We start from the raw sequence: 14,956 nt of genomic DNA, 5'->3' as shown, positions 1-14,956 counted from the left end.
GCTACCATTACAATTGGTAAAATGCAAAATGACATTTCCAAGTTTGTGGGTCTGAACATAAACAAACATTTTGTTTCCTCATTGCCAAGATTTCAAAGGAACTACCTAGGTATTTAAATACCTTAATTTGCTGATAGAAAACCCATTAATTTTCTAAAAACAACAGGCAATGACTTAAGTTTTTTTTAAAAAAAATACCCTAGTTTTGTTTTAGTATACTCAGTTATCAGTAGGCCCCATGGAAAAGAAAAGTATCAAAATGATAATGGTTCCTCATCAAACTGGAAAGTGGTAGTAATGGAATGCAACAACATTCAGTTCTAAACTCTGGACCTTTGAATAACTTTAGATGAATTACTGTATGAAGAAGTAGAAGAGTATTTATGAAATTTGCATAAAATTTGTTGGTATAACTAATAAGTAGAAAACTAATTCAAAACATCCTTGATCAGTTTAAAAATAAACTGAAAGTAGATGAGCGAGTGCAAAGTATAATACCAAGTTGGTATTAACATATATACCAACATATCTAGTATTCCCTCTTCAGCAGTATAATAGGGTTTCAAGCAAAAAGGCAAGAAGTGAACAGTGGAAATTTAGGCTAAATAATATAATTTATAATTTGCAATTCATAAAGAATAATATTGTTATATTATGACACAGGGTCCAGATATTTACAGCATTGTTATCGCTATTATATCCAACCAAATTAAATATAGAATCATAGGGCTGGAAGGAATCTTGGATGTGTTCTAGTCCAATCAACTGCCCAAGGCAGGATTCTTATACCATTCCTTGTCTTATTTAGGCTAGACATACCTTGTTCCCTTAACTGTATGGTTTAGTCTCCAGACTTATCATTTTTGTTGATCTTCTCTGCACTTTTTCAATCTTATTTTACAGATCTCAAGAAATGTGCTTCTTGTACTGATGTATCTGATTGTAGAACCTATCTCTCCTTCCCAAGAATCAGATCATGACCCTGTCAGTTTTTAGAAAGGCCCTGAAATGTGAGTCTTTTTTCTTGTATTAGGACAGTAGTAATATATAAATTATTAGCTCCAGTGTCCTTGTTCTCTGTCTCTGTCTCTGTCTCTGTCTCTGTCTCTGTCTCTGTCTCTGTCTCTGTCTCTGTCTCTGTCTCTCTCTGTCTGTGTGTGTGTGTGTGTGTATGTGTGTGTGTGTGTGTGTGTGTGTGTCTGTGTTATTCTTCTATGTATTTCAATATTTTGAATCTGTCAACCTCTCAGAATTGCTTGGCAAGTTATTGGGTATAGAAATTAAATAAGTAGATATGTAAAATACTTTTTCTTATAGCAGCATTGATAGCATTGATATTGTTACCTAGTTTAGGTAATGAAACTCTTCAAGAAAATAACCAAGCTCACAGAACACCAAGGATCCCTCACTTTTTCTTATTAGTTGGTTATCAAGTTACTGTCTATTTCTCAAACATCTTATTTATTGTTAAATACATTTAAAAGTCTGAAACAGAGAATAAGGGATTTCTGACAGATGATGGAACATAAGATTCCATCTGTTGCTCTGTATCATTTTCTTTCAACACATTAATTTTCAATAATTTTTATTTACCTTAATTATTCAACAAATTGCTTTTTACTTTCAACACATTTGCAAGTTCATTGCTTCCAAACCCAAGAACTGACACCCATGCAGAACATTTAGCTAAACAGACTATGGAGTGGGTAGTTACAGTCTTCAAATATATGAAATGATCTCATGTAGATGTAGCAGTGGTGAGTTGCTACCGGTTCTCCCCGGATCAGACGAACCGGTAGCAGTGGTGGCGGGAGGCTCCACCCAGCTGCCCGGATGTCTCTGCGCATGCGCAGAAGTGTCACGCATACGTGTGAGCACACAAGCACCCACAAGCAAATTGAAACCCACTACAGAGAAGTAGGTCAAAATTATTTCTTTATGAGAAGCAAAAATATTAATTTTATATAAAAAAATATTCAAATGACTATTGAGTAAAATTACATTTGATATTTTTAATTCATTATTTAATTGAATATTTTATTATAGAATATCTAGCACTTGTGGTTTTACTTTGCTTCATTTAGAACGTGGGTGTCAAACTTGCAGCGTCACGTTGATGTCATGTGATGTATCACAATGTTTTCCCTTCGTGGAGCTGGAGGGGAGGCATGGCCTACTCATGACACATCCTCCCCATGGACCATCAGTTTGACACCCCTGATTTAGAACATTATAGATTCCTTCTGTTTCTTTTTCTATATATTTCTTTTTTATTTTCATTTAAAAAGTGAAAAATTGCAAAGAAAAGGAAAAAGAAATTCATGTAAGTGGATGCTTCCACCTGTGACTAGTTGTGAAAATATATCTTAAGCCATATGTATATGCAAATATTTTCATGCATTTGTTTTTGAATGGATTCCTATGAACATGAATCTGTACTTCAGATATGCACATCACTCAGTTCAAGCCTGAATTGTCACTTCAGGAAATACTGATCTGACTTGGAAAAGTTCAGGAACTGACTGATTTGATTTAGAGCTTGAATCAAAATTATATTTCTGGCTCCCATTGGTCTCTGTAGTAAACTAACAAATTATTAAAAATACTAGAATGTTCTTTTTTCTCAAGTAAATATAGACCACTAGGTTGTAAGAATCAGTATGATTCCTTAAATTCAGTTTTTAAAAAGAATAGGGGAAAAGGTTGAATCTAAATTGTTTTTATTCCTTTCTTGTGGGAATAACCTGCTAAATGTCAGATACAGAAAAGTGAAGAGGTTTTTATAGTGAAAGCATACATAACTATACGCATAGATACTATTATACTATTCCTTTTTGGTATTAGAAATATTATACAAAGGACAGAAGAAGAATAAGAAGCACTGCTACAATTTCTTCCATTTACAATTGATTTACTTTTACTTTCAGACACAACTCTTGGTCACACATCCTTTCTGAGGCTTTATGATGCAAACCTATGGTTTGGGGAGGGAGTGAATTGTTGGTGGTTACGCTAATACATTTTCAAATGAGATGAAGGAGTTCAGATTATTATGATGTAATTATAATGAATTTAAAGAAACACAAAGCAGGCAGAGAATCTTTGTTCTTAAAAATATGTAAGCATTACATATGTGCATGCACGCACACATACACACACACTACACAAATGCACTTATACCTGTTTTCTTCATTACAAAACTGTAAAGAGGCAAGTAAATACTGGGGAAGACAGAAGCACCCTATAGATGATACTATTGGGGCAGTGGAGGTTGCCCCCAGTTTACATCGATTCTATAGAACCGGTAGTAAAACTGGCAGGAGGCTCCGCCCACTGACCCTGACATCATCAAAACACTTCTGCACTTGCACAGAAGAGCACACGCATGCGTGAGCAAAGCGAGCACACACGCGCGGCCCCATTGCGAACCGGTAGTAAAGGTAAGTAGAACCCATCCCGTATTGGAATCTTTCAACAGAGATCTGTACAGCTTGTCCTTTTATCCTTTGTTGATTGCATTTCGTCAACAATTACCTTATCAATTCTTTTATTGAAATATTAGGTTTCTGGGTCATAATTGACTTGCTGCATGGCAGTTAACCTTATTTTTGGTAACTGTGGTGGTGCAGTGGTTAGAATGCAGTACTGCAGGCTACTTCTGCTGACTACTAGCCGCCAGCAGTTCAGCAGTTCAAGTCTCACTGGCTCAAGGTTGACTCAGCCTTCCATCCTTCCGAGGTCAGTAAAATGAGGACCCAGATTGTCAGGAGGAATATGCTGACACTGTAAAATGCTTAGAGAAGGTTGTAAAGTACTGTGAATCAGTATATAAGTCTAAGTGCTATTACTATTGCCAACTGGCATTCCAGACAACTGGTATTATGGTTTCCTTACTTTTCACCTTCCTTTGCATGACTGTATTTTTTTCTCAAGTTCAAATTTCATTCTTTTATTTCTCCCAGCATTTCATTTTTATAACAGTAATGGGGAAAAGAAATGATAGAAAACAAAGGAAATCTAAATAAATGGTACATCAGTAACATACATTACATTTAATGATACTTTTCCATCATTGCAAATTGTCTTTGTTTCTATCTTATCCATATATCAATTCATGCATTGCCACTTGTTCTTTAAAGTTATTATGGTTTTCAGGTTAACTCAACTCCATATAAACATGACTTTATGGAACTTCTCTTGATTTGTTCATTCTATTTACTTTGGGGGTTGATTATTCATTTTCTTAATACAGGAATATCCACTTCAATGTAATATTTTCATATTTGTTACTCATGTTTGTATTCAGTTTACATTCATTCTGAACCTGTGTGTTCTTGACTTCTGTTCTTCTTGTTGTACAACATATAATTCCCATTTATTTGTATGTGACTTTTGACGTATCTACTTTTATTTCCATATAAGAAAGTGGATAGAAGTATGGTCTCCTACATAGCCATTTTCATTTCCATTGAAGTATACAATATATCCATAAATAAACATAAACAGATTCATAAAAGACAATACATAATAAATGACACAAACAGTACATAAATTGATCTAACTGATACATAAAAAATAGATTAGGAATGCAAATTAAAAAATAGAAAAATAAGGTAAGAGAACACCTGTCAGCTATAGATACATTCAAATTGCCAGATCCTGATGGACTACATCCCAGAGTTCTTAAGAAAGTGGCAGATGTGATCTCAAAACCATTGAAACATATCTTTCAAAGTTCTATTTCATTCTTCAACTGACTAAATTAGTGGATCAGTGAAATGCAGTAAACATAGTATACTTAGATTTCAGTAAAGCATTTGATAAAGTAGACTACAATCTATTTCTTGGCAAGTTAAAAAAAAATGAGATAAACAGCACTACCATCAGATGGGTTTGTATCTGACAAATTGTACCCAATGTGTAGTCCTTAATGGAACTACATCCACATGAAGGAAAGTAAATCTAAACGTCTAATTTTTTCTTGATTTATTTTCAGTCCTCAATCACTGGTATTCTGCCTACAAATAACATGCACATTTGTGCATATTTACATCTCCAACTAGCATATTATTACCTAATATATTCTAATATCAGCAAATATTTCTTATTTAATAAATAACTTTATTAATTGATTGATTAACTGTAAATAAGTGTTTTTAACCACAAGTAAATTAAACTTCTAGGAGAATATTATTTATACTTTTTTTCCTCCCTACATAATATTCAACCATACACCAAATATTTCCCTTTATGCCATTTATCCTTTATTTTATAAGGTAAAATTCTTATTGCATTTAGAAATTATCCTTCAATTCCATTTTTATATAAAACATTCAGCATTTCAGGCATTTTCACTTCATTATTTTTTTAAATCAACAAGATACAATAGATTTACATTTACAATAAATTTACAATATTTATACATTTTTCAATGACTTGTGGAATTGCAAATAGCAAGTGGGCACTTTGCCAGTATGCTTGCTAAATAGTCTTGATTGTCACCATTAGTATCTTTTCACTGGGAATTCTAAGCACACTTGACATTCCCCTTTTAGTTTTGCAATTATTGTTGTTGTCTATCCCTTTGTATCAATCAACATAATGATTATTTTTGTCAAGCATGAGAGTGAATGCTGTCTTCACACATGTTGAACAAGCAATTCAGCCATCCCATAAGCAAACTAGATCCACATCTTCCATTTACATTGTCACTTGAGCTGCCAGTTACTTTGTCACTTGAACTACAATATTTCTCTGCCTCATTTCTTTATCAACCATTGTCTTCTATTTTTTGATTCACACATCTATAGTTTCTTTCATCCCACTAAGCTTCCTTTCTCATATTTCCCATTAGCCTACATTTGTCTAACACTTTCAGCACTTCTCATAAGAATCTTCAAATCATAACAATGAATTATAAAACCAATAGTTATTTTATATTAATTTATTGTAATGGAATACATATGTGACGTTGAGAAAGAAAAGAAGAACTGCTGCCCAGAAAACAATCAGACAAGAAAGGCAAGAACCCATGTTCACTAAACAGAGAAATAAATTAAGGAAGGATCTGCCCTAATGGAACAAGCCGTTAAAAGTAGAGTATTGAAATTTTGTATTTTCAGACTCAAAAGATTCTCTTAATATAACTTTGCGATTAAAGTAGATTTAGCTTCTCATTAAGGAGCATGGTGGCTCACATGGTTAGGATGCTGGCTTGGAGTTAGCTAATTAGTTACTTAATCCTTTCAACCCAGAAACATCTTAAATGGTGCCTCTGACATGAATGGGATGAAAGCTCATCTCATTGTGTTTCATGTCTGGTCTACCCAGGAAGATCAATAGTTATGTTTTTACATGACTAGATTTATATTTAAATCATATATTAAAACACTTTTTTCTAAAAAGATACCAATATCTTACTATTTCTGGTTTTCAAATACTACAACTGTTATCTGATCTTATTTTCACTTACCCATTTTTTCGTCGAATAGAAACGTGATGGCAAATGTATGGCACACGTGCCAGAGGCGGCACGCAGAGCCCTCTCTGTGGGCACATGCGCCATCGCCAGCTGCTCTTCTGGTTTCCAGCACATATATGCATGTCGTCAGCTGGTCTTTCGGTTTCCGTCATCCCGGAGTGCGCGAAGACCATGTCACATGTGCACTGGCCAGCTGGTCTTCGGGTTTCTGGCACATGCACATTCCGGCTTGGGCACTCGATGCCATAAAGATTCACCATTACTGGAATAGAACAATTGTCCCAGAACACATTTATCCATGGTGGCACAGTGGTTAGAATGCAGTACTGCAGGCTAACTCCCTGCTCACTCCAGGAGTCAATTCTAAGAAGTTCAAGTTTGACTCAGCCTTCCATCCTTCCAAGGTTGATAAAATGAGGACCCAGATTATTGGGAGGCAATATGCTGACTCTGTAAACCACTTAGAGCTGTAAAGCACTATGAAGCGGTATATAAATCTAAGTGCTAATTCTATTATCTATACTGTTCAAAATTCTTTCAAAACTCATCCCTGTTTCTTTCTTCATCATAATTTTTTTTAAAAATTTGATTTATATGCCGCCCTTCTCTGGAGACTCAGAGTGGCTTACAGTGCGTTAAGCAATAGCTTCATACTTTTGTATATTTTATACAAAGACAGCTTTTTGCCCCCACAAACTGGGTCCTCAATTTACCTACCTTAGAAAGGATGGAAGACTGAGTCAACCTTGAGCCTGGTGAGATTCGATCTTACTTTTAATTGCAGATAGCTGGTGTTAAATTACAGTGCTTCTGTCTGTTGAGCTAAACCAGGCTCCTATAGCAGTAGACAAATTTAATAAATAAATGTAACAATCACAAGCTATGAATTCCTATGTTCATAGCAGTGGTGAAATCCAATTTTTTTTACTACCGGTTCTGTGGGCATGGCTTGGTGGGAGTGGTGTGGCTTGGTGGGTGTGGCAGGGGAAGGATACTGCAAAATCTCCATTCCCACTCCACTCCAGGGAATGGATATTGCAAAATCCCCATTCCCTCCCCACTCCTGGGGGAAGGATATTGCAAAATCTTCATTCCCGCCCTACTCTGGGGCCAGCTAGAGGTGGTGTTTGCCGGTTCTGTGAACTACTCATAATTTCCCCTACCGGTTCCCCAAAACCTGTCCAAACCTGCTGGATTTCACCCCGATTCATAGGCACCTACAGTGACCTAGATAAAAATAAAGGTGTCTCTGTGGATTTTACTCCATTGTTGTTGTTGTTAGTTGTGAAGTCATGTCCGACCAGGGCCGGATTTTCCTATAGGCTAACTAGGCTTCAGCCTAGGGCCTCAAGATCCAGAGGGGCCTACACAGTGTGGGATTCTGGGGGTTCTAGGTGGCTCGGCCGAACCCTTTGTTAAATTGATGGCTCCCCCGCCCCTCCGCACCACTATTTATTGCCAATAAATAGTGGTGGGCGAGGGGCGGGGGAGCCAGCAATTTAACAAAGGGTTCGGTGTTTTTTTTTTGTAATTTTATTGGCCCCCGGAGCTTCAGCATAGGCTAATTGGCCTCCCGGCTCTCAGCTGATTTGTCTCCGCTATTTTGCTTCCTTCCAAAGAGTGCTGATTTTTTTTCCCCTAGCTATACTGAGAAACGAAAGTGAAACTGCTTTGCTGTTGCTGCAAGGTTGGAAAATTAGGCAGGCAGAATTCTTTTCTTTTTCCTCACCAAAAAAGGTACGTGCAAACAATGGGAAATTTAGGGAAAAAGAGAAGAGTTCAGGATTTTAAAACACAAAAGAAAAAAAAGCTGTATTTAACTAGGGAATTGTAATAATTGAGATACTATTAATTGTATATTTCTGAAAGCAGAAATGGTTAAGTTGTGGTTTGGAGGAATATATGGGGGAAATTATTTGGTTTATTATTATTGGTAAATATAATTAATGGATTTGTAAGAAATTGGATTGCATGGAAATAATTGGAATATTCATGTTCATATTGATTAATATAAAAAAAGGTAGTTATATAACTAATTGATTTATATTAAAATGTTGAATTTATATTAAACAACTAATATTACATAATTAACCAATGTGAGGATGGATATAAAAATAGATGACAATGGGAAGGGGTATAATATAGAATAGAAGGGAAAAATTGAATTTGATTAAGATTAGAGATGAGGATGAGGGTAATATTGGTTTTTTACAAAAATAGATGAGGAATAAATATGGCAAAAAGGAAATATAGAAATTGTAAATTTAATTGAAATGACTAAACACTGTTTAAATTTGTGAACCGGCCAAATACTCTGTTCAAAGAAAATACATTGTATGTTTGTATGTGTGTTTCTAATTATTGTTATTTATTCATATTTGTTCTCTTTTATTCTTTAAAGTTTAACAATTCATTCTTTATCTTAATATCTTTATATTTGTTTGGGGTTGGCTTTCTTCCCTTTCATCTTTTTTATTGTATAGCAATCTTTCTCCTCAAACCTACCACCTCTCTTTTCTTTCCTTCTTACTTTCTCTTCCTCCCCCTCTTCTTCTCCCTACTTCCTCTTCCTTTCTCCTTCTCCTCCTCTCTTCCTCCCTCTCTCTCCTACTCTAATTTCCCTTCCCTTCCTTCATCCCTCTCTATTGCTGTATCTTTTTATGCATATGGACTACTCAGAGGGCTGAAAAAGTTATTTCTGACTGGTCCTTGCACTTTTGACCAGTCCTCGAACTTACGACTGTCCTCACATTTTATGTTTTTGCCCTATCTTGTCACCATGGTGAAGAAAAGCAGTTGTGAAATGAGTGACATGGTTGTTAAGAAAGCTGCACGGGCATAAATGTGAGGATGGTCATAAGTGTGAGGACCGGTCAAAAGTGCAAGGCCCAGTCAGAAATGACTTTTTTCAGCCCTCTGGGTAGTCCTTTTGTGCATATGGACTACTCAGAGAGCTGAAAAAGTTATTTCTGACTGGTCCTCGCACTTTTGACCAGTCCTCGAACTTACGACTGTCCTCACATTTTACGTTTTTGCCCTATCTTGTCACCATGGTGAAGAGAAGCAGTTGTGAAATGAGTGACATGGTTGTTAAGAAAGCTGCACGGGCATAAATGTGAGGATGGTCATAAGTGTGAGGACCGGTCAAAAGTGCGAGGCCCAGTCAGAAATGACTTTTTTCAGCCCTCTGAAAAAAGTCTATGCACATAGCCACGCCCACCCGGTCACACGATGAGCTACCCACGCCTACACAGTCACGTGACCAGCTAGCCACGCCCACCCAGTCACATGATTGCCAAGCCACACCCCCAACTAAGCCACGCCCACAGAACCTGTTGTTAAAAAATTGAATCCCACCACTGGTGAAAGGGCCTCATTAAGTGGAATAGCCTAGGGCCTCTTTCAATCTAAATCCGGCCCTGTGTCCGACCCATCATGACCCAATGGACAATCTTTCTCCAAGCCTTTCTGTCCTCAACCATCCTCTGGAGTACATTTAAGCTCATGTCTACTGCTTCAGTGACTCCATCCAGCCACCTCATTCTCTGTTGTCACATTCTTCTTTTCCCCTCAATCTTTCCCAGCATTAGGCTCTTCTCCAGTGAGTCCTTCTCATTAGGTAGCCAAAGTATTTGAGTTTCATCTTCAGGATCTGGCCTTCTAAGGAGCAGTCAGGGTTGATCTCCTCTAGGACTGACCAGTTTGATTACCTTGCAGTCCAAGGGACTCACAGGAATCTTTTCCAGCATCATAGTTCAAAAGCCTAAATTTTTGTACTGAACAAATCAAAGAACATTAAAAATATAAAGCATATACCATAATTATAAATACATACATTATATGAAGCCACCCCAAAAAAATTTAAAGACAAATTTATGAAGAAAACGCTAATTGATTTTCATATGATATTGACATATGTTATTTATGACAGTTGCCGTGTCCTGGGGGTCATGTGTTCATCTTTTGCAACCTTCTGACAAGCAAAGTCAATGGGAAAGCCAGGTTCATTTAACAACCATGTTATTAATTTAACAACTGCAGCGGCTCACTTAACAACTGTGGCAAAAAAGGTTGTAAAATGAGGCAAAACTCACTTAACAACTGCTTTACTTAGCAACAGAAAGTTTGGGCCCAAATGTGATCCTAAACTGAAGATTACCTGTATAGAATGGACATTTTAATAGCACATAGGATAAGGATGCCACCTTCATCCCTCAGCATTTTTATTTATCAAATTTATATATCCAAATATGATTTTCATATTTCAGATGTTTCCCTAATTGATAGTACATCAATTCGTGCCAGAGAAATTATCTGTATTAGACATTATACAGATATTTAGATATATGTATTGTGTATCATTTGATGTTTTTCCCACCAACAAAAACTGAGATTTCAAATAAAACATAGACATGCTTGTAGAATGTTTCTAAATACTCATCTGAATCTTCCTGATGGTACCAATGCAGTTTGAGCTTTATCACAGACATTTCAGTTTGCCTCATAGAGCCACAGAAGCAGTTTGAAGAAATTAAATTTTACTTATGGTTTTGAAGAAACTAATAGCAGCTTTTAGTCTCCAAATGCCTCAGGGGAATAAAGATCAATAAATTTAGTGAATAATACAAGGGAAACTGAAATTGGTAGTTATTTTCCTTCTTTAAGTCCTGCAATAATAGTTCAGGAATTATTATAAAACAAAGGACTAAATAAAAGGGCCTCATCAGATGAACATTTAAACCCCATGAAGAATGAATTAATTATTTACACTTTATGGGTTAAAAGTTTACAGGAAGTAAGAACATTTTGTTAAATCTTATTTGGGTCTTAAAATTTTGTTATGAACTTGAATTGCATAGCTGTCTTGATGTTTTGGCAATTAAAGCTCAAAGCATTCTTTACTAAGCATAACCTAATCCTAACCCTAACCACTGTTTCCAACAATTTTTTTTCATGCTTAAAAATAATGTCCCTACCTACTACATGTTGAATATAGAAGACAATAGTTTTCATAACAATTGACAATATTATTAGAAATAATAACAGATAAGTATTAGTTCCAATTTTATATGATACATTAGTTCATTGGTCACACCCACACAGCTACTTTCCTGTGCTTTCTTCCCAACCAGTATACTATGAAGTTTTAGACCAGCATGATTACCTTCTGGCTACTGGTTAGGCATTATATACCCAGAACAAAGGTCTGTTGTGCTGCTGCTACCCATACAATCTTAACACCCAACATCATAAGGACAATAACTGAATGTTCCGTTAATGGATCAGTGCTGCCCACAGCCATCAAAGATGTAAAAAGTGCTTTCAATTAGCATGCATACCACTGTTTATTTTAAGCATGCCTTTTTTCTTCTTCTTTTTTTTTAAATATCCTCTTCAATTCAGCTATTTTTTAAATTATAATTGCTTGCAAATTATGGATCAGCTCTTTGATCTGTTAACCACTGGATGGCAGCAAATCTTTAACATATTTTAGTGTCTCTTGGCTGACATCTAGTGATCTCCAGATCTGTGCAGCCACTACATAGTTCCAGAGGAACTGAAATTTGAGAAAGGAAGATAACTGGAGGAATCACTCTATGGAAGATATAAAAAGGTCAACCAGAACAGAGTTGGAAGGGACCTTTGAGGGTTTTTGTCCAACACCCTGTTCAAGTATGACATTCTATACCGTTTCAGACAAGTCATTTCAGACAAGACATTCTATACCATTTCAGACAAAAACCCTCGAAGGTCCCTTCCAACTCTGTCCAATCGCTTCTTTAAAACTTCCAGTGATGAAACACCCACAACTTTTGATGGCAAGCTGTTCCACTGGTTAATTGTTTTCAATGTTAGAAAGTTTTTCTTTAATTCCAGGTTGCTTCTCTCCTTGATTAGTTTCCATCCATTGTTTCTTGCTTGCCCTCTGGTGCTTTCGAAAATAAGTTGACTCTCTCCTCTTTGTGGCAACCTCCAAATACTGGAATACTGCTATCATGTTCCCCCTAGTCCTTCTCTTCACTAGACTAGCCAAACCCATATCCTGCAACCATTCTTCATATGTTTTTGTCTCAGGCCCTTAATCATCTTAGCTGATCTTTTTGCACCTTTTCCAAAGTCTCAACATCTTTTTTGTAATGTGGTGACCAAAACTGGATGCAATATTCCAAGTGTCCAACTCTAGGGGCTGTACTCATCTCCATTTTTTACCTGAGGGAACCAGTATTGTCTGAAGACATTTCTATGGTCATGTGACCAGCATGACTATATGCTGAGGTGCTTTGGTGGAATGCTGTTACCTTCCCAGAAAAGTGGTACCTATTTATCTACTCGCATTTGCATGCTTTAAAACTACTAGTTTGGCAGAAGCTGGGAAGGATCATGCCATTGGGACCCTTATGAGAGCTATAGAGCATCTTAATAAAATTATTTGCAAAAAGAAAATGATGAACCAGGCCTCATGGCACCAGGAACCACTTGAACAATAATTCCTTTTTGAGACAAATATAAAAAATATGTAAAGTAGATTTCAGCACTTTCAAGGTCAAAAAGTTGAGTTATACATTTAATAATAATAACATATGAACACTATTGGAATTGAAAAAATACTAGTCAATTGCAAAAGGTAGCTTTACTTGGAACAGTTTATATCCTGTAATGATACCTTTAACATGATCAAATATCTGCCTATCCCAGGCCTTGGGATGATCTTGATAGGTAACCACCTAAAATGCTAAATCCAAGCCAAATTTCTATGCAATCAACAAAAATAATCTAAAGATATATGGAAACTGAGGTGCCAGTCTCCTTCACACCTAAAAAAGGAAAGGACAAAAAAGGTTAAAATGTTTTTTTTTTAATCTATAGACCATTTCATGAATGGGACAAATAACCCACATAAAGCTTGAATATAAATAAAGTAAGCATTCCTTGAAAAGAAATTAATTATTTCTTTTTAATAATAAACAGAATTTTTTTCTGTTAAACTAAAAACAGTTTTTATAAATGTGCTTCCATTTCAAAATATTTTTATTTTAAATAAAATAATATTTTAAAATATATTTTAAATTACATATAACAATATTATCCAATGTCTAATATGTATATATTTAAACCTGCTATTGCTAAAACATATATTGAGATAGATCTTGGAGTTCCAAAAATAATGCCAAATGATTTTAGAAACAATAACTTTTTATTTACTCATAGATATTGCATTTAAGGTGTGCTATATCTTAATCTTTTTATCCATCTCTCCTAAATGACTCTTGAATACCTGAAATATGAAGTAATATGCTTGAACTTGTAGTGAGAAAATCATGTTTGATTGGCTTCCATTATGATGTGATATTTATTTTTTTAAAATTTATTTTTATCACATTTTTCAATAGCCCATCTCCTTCAAATTATTGCTAACGAAGACCACTTAAAGATTTTTGAAGTACAAATGTCTGAGGTGAAGCTTAGTTTTCTTTCCTTTTTTGAGTCAGAAAAATATGAAAAGACAGATTATTTGAACTGTGGATATCTATTCAGTCTTCATCCTACAAAAGATTGGTGTGGTAGAGAAAGCAAAGAACAGAGTTTCAAACTATCAAAAGACTAGCCTGTCTACTATGTGCTCAATGATTTCTGATAGGTAAAAACCAGCAATGGCTGACAACTATGGCCACAATTACCAGCAATTTTGTCACAAAAGAAGAATAATACAACAAGCAGTGCTCTTCACCCCTTGTGATAGCAGTATTGCAACAAGGCTCCAAATAATCAGAAGAGTGGAGGAAACAAATACAGACATTCATTGAATAATCCACAGTTCTCTGAACTGTGCGAGAGAATGGAAAGACTCAGAAAGAATATCATTCATACAATGAAATTGCATGCAAGTCAGCGTTGCACAACTGGATGGATTTTATTTGTGGTTTTTTTTTAACTGTGTATATATATGTGTGAGAAAGGAATTAAAATATCATTTGTGCCATCATTGTATCTGTGTTAAAATAATACTTAGACAAAATAGTGCTATTAAGTTATCCTGTGCTTCTGTACATATAGTGTTGAGAATTCTAAGAGAATCATATATAGTGAGCACATAAAAGTCTAACAGATTTCTCCGGCACTGAGTATCAGGGAACATATGCATCTGCCATTCAGGGCCAGTTGCATAGGTCTTATATTCCTGCAAATGTAACATTCTGGCTAGGGGACATTTAAACAGCAAAGCACAGAAGTGGAAGTCAGATCAACCAATCAGCGTGAAGGATGCACACTTCCATACAACACGCAATTTGTGTGCGTGTCAGCCAGGGGTAGGGTCTACTTACCTTTACTACCGGTTCGCAATGGGACCACATGCACAGAAGCTTCCTGATACGTTGGGGTTGGTGGGCGGAGCCTCCGCCAATTTCTATAGAACCAGTCCAAACCGGGGGCAACCCACCACTGGTGTCAGCCCATCTGCAGCCATCTGCAACC

The 14,956-nt window shown here is 35.9% G+C and overlaps 1 long non-coding RNA gene across 1 annotated transcript; it reads left to right on the top strand.

Annotated features, from left to right (window-relative positions):
* Positions 1-838: 838 nt before the first annotated feature.
* Positions 839-14,462, top strand: LOC117656343 (uncharacterized). Its single transcript, XR_004588940.1, has 2 exons — positions 839-1,010; positions 13,873-14,462. It is a non-coding gene; the product is annotated as an uncharacterized LOC117656343 (long non-coding RNA).
* Positions 14,463-14,956: the final 494 nt, after the last annotated feature.

The sequence above is a fragment of the Pantherophis guttatus genome, chromosome 5 (assembly GCF_059756535.1).
Source record: "Pantherophis guttatus breed Tessera chromosome 5, ASM5975653v1, whole genome shotgun sequence".
NCBI classification, from domain to species: domain Eukaryota; kingdom Metazoa; phylum Chordata; class Lepidosauria; order Squamata; family Colubridae; genus Pantherophis; species Pantherophis guttatus.
Note: the sequence above shows the minus strand (reverse complement) of the source record. Positions and strands in the feature narration are given on the sequence as shown.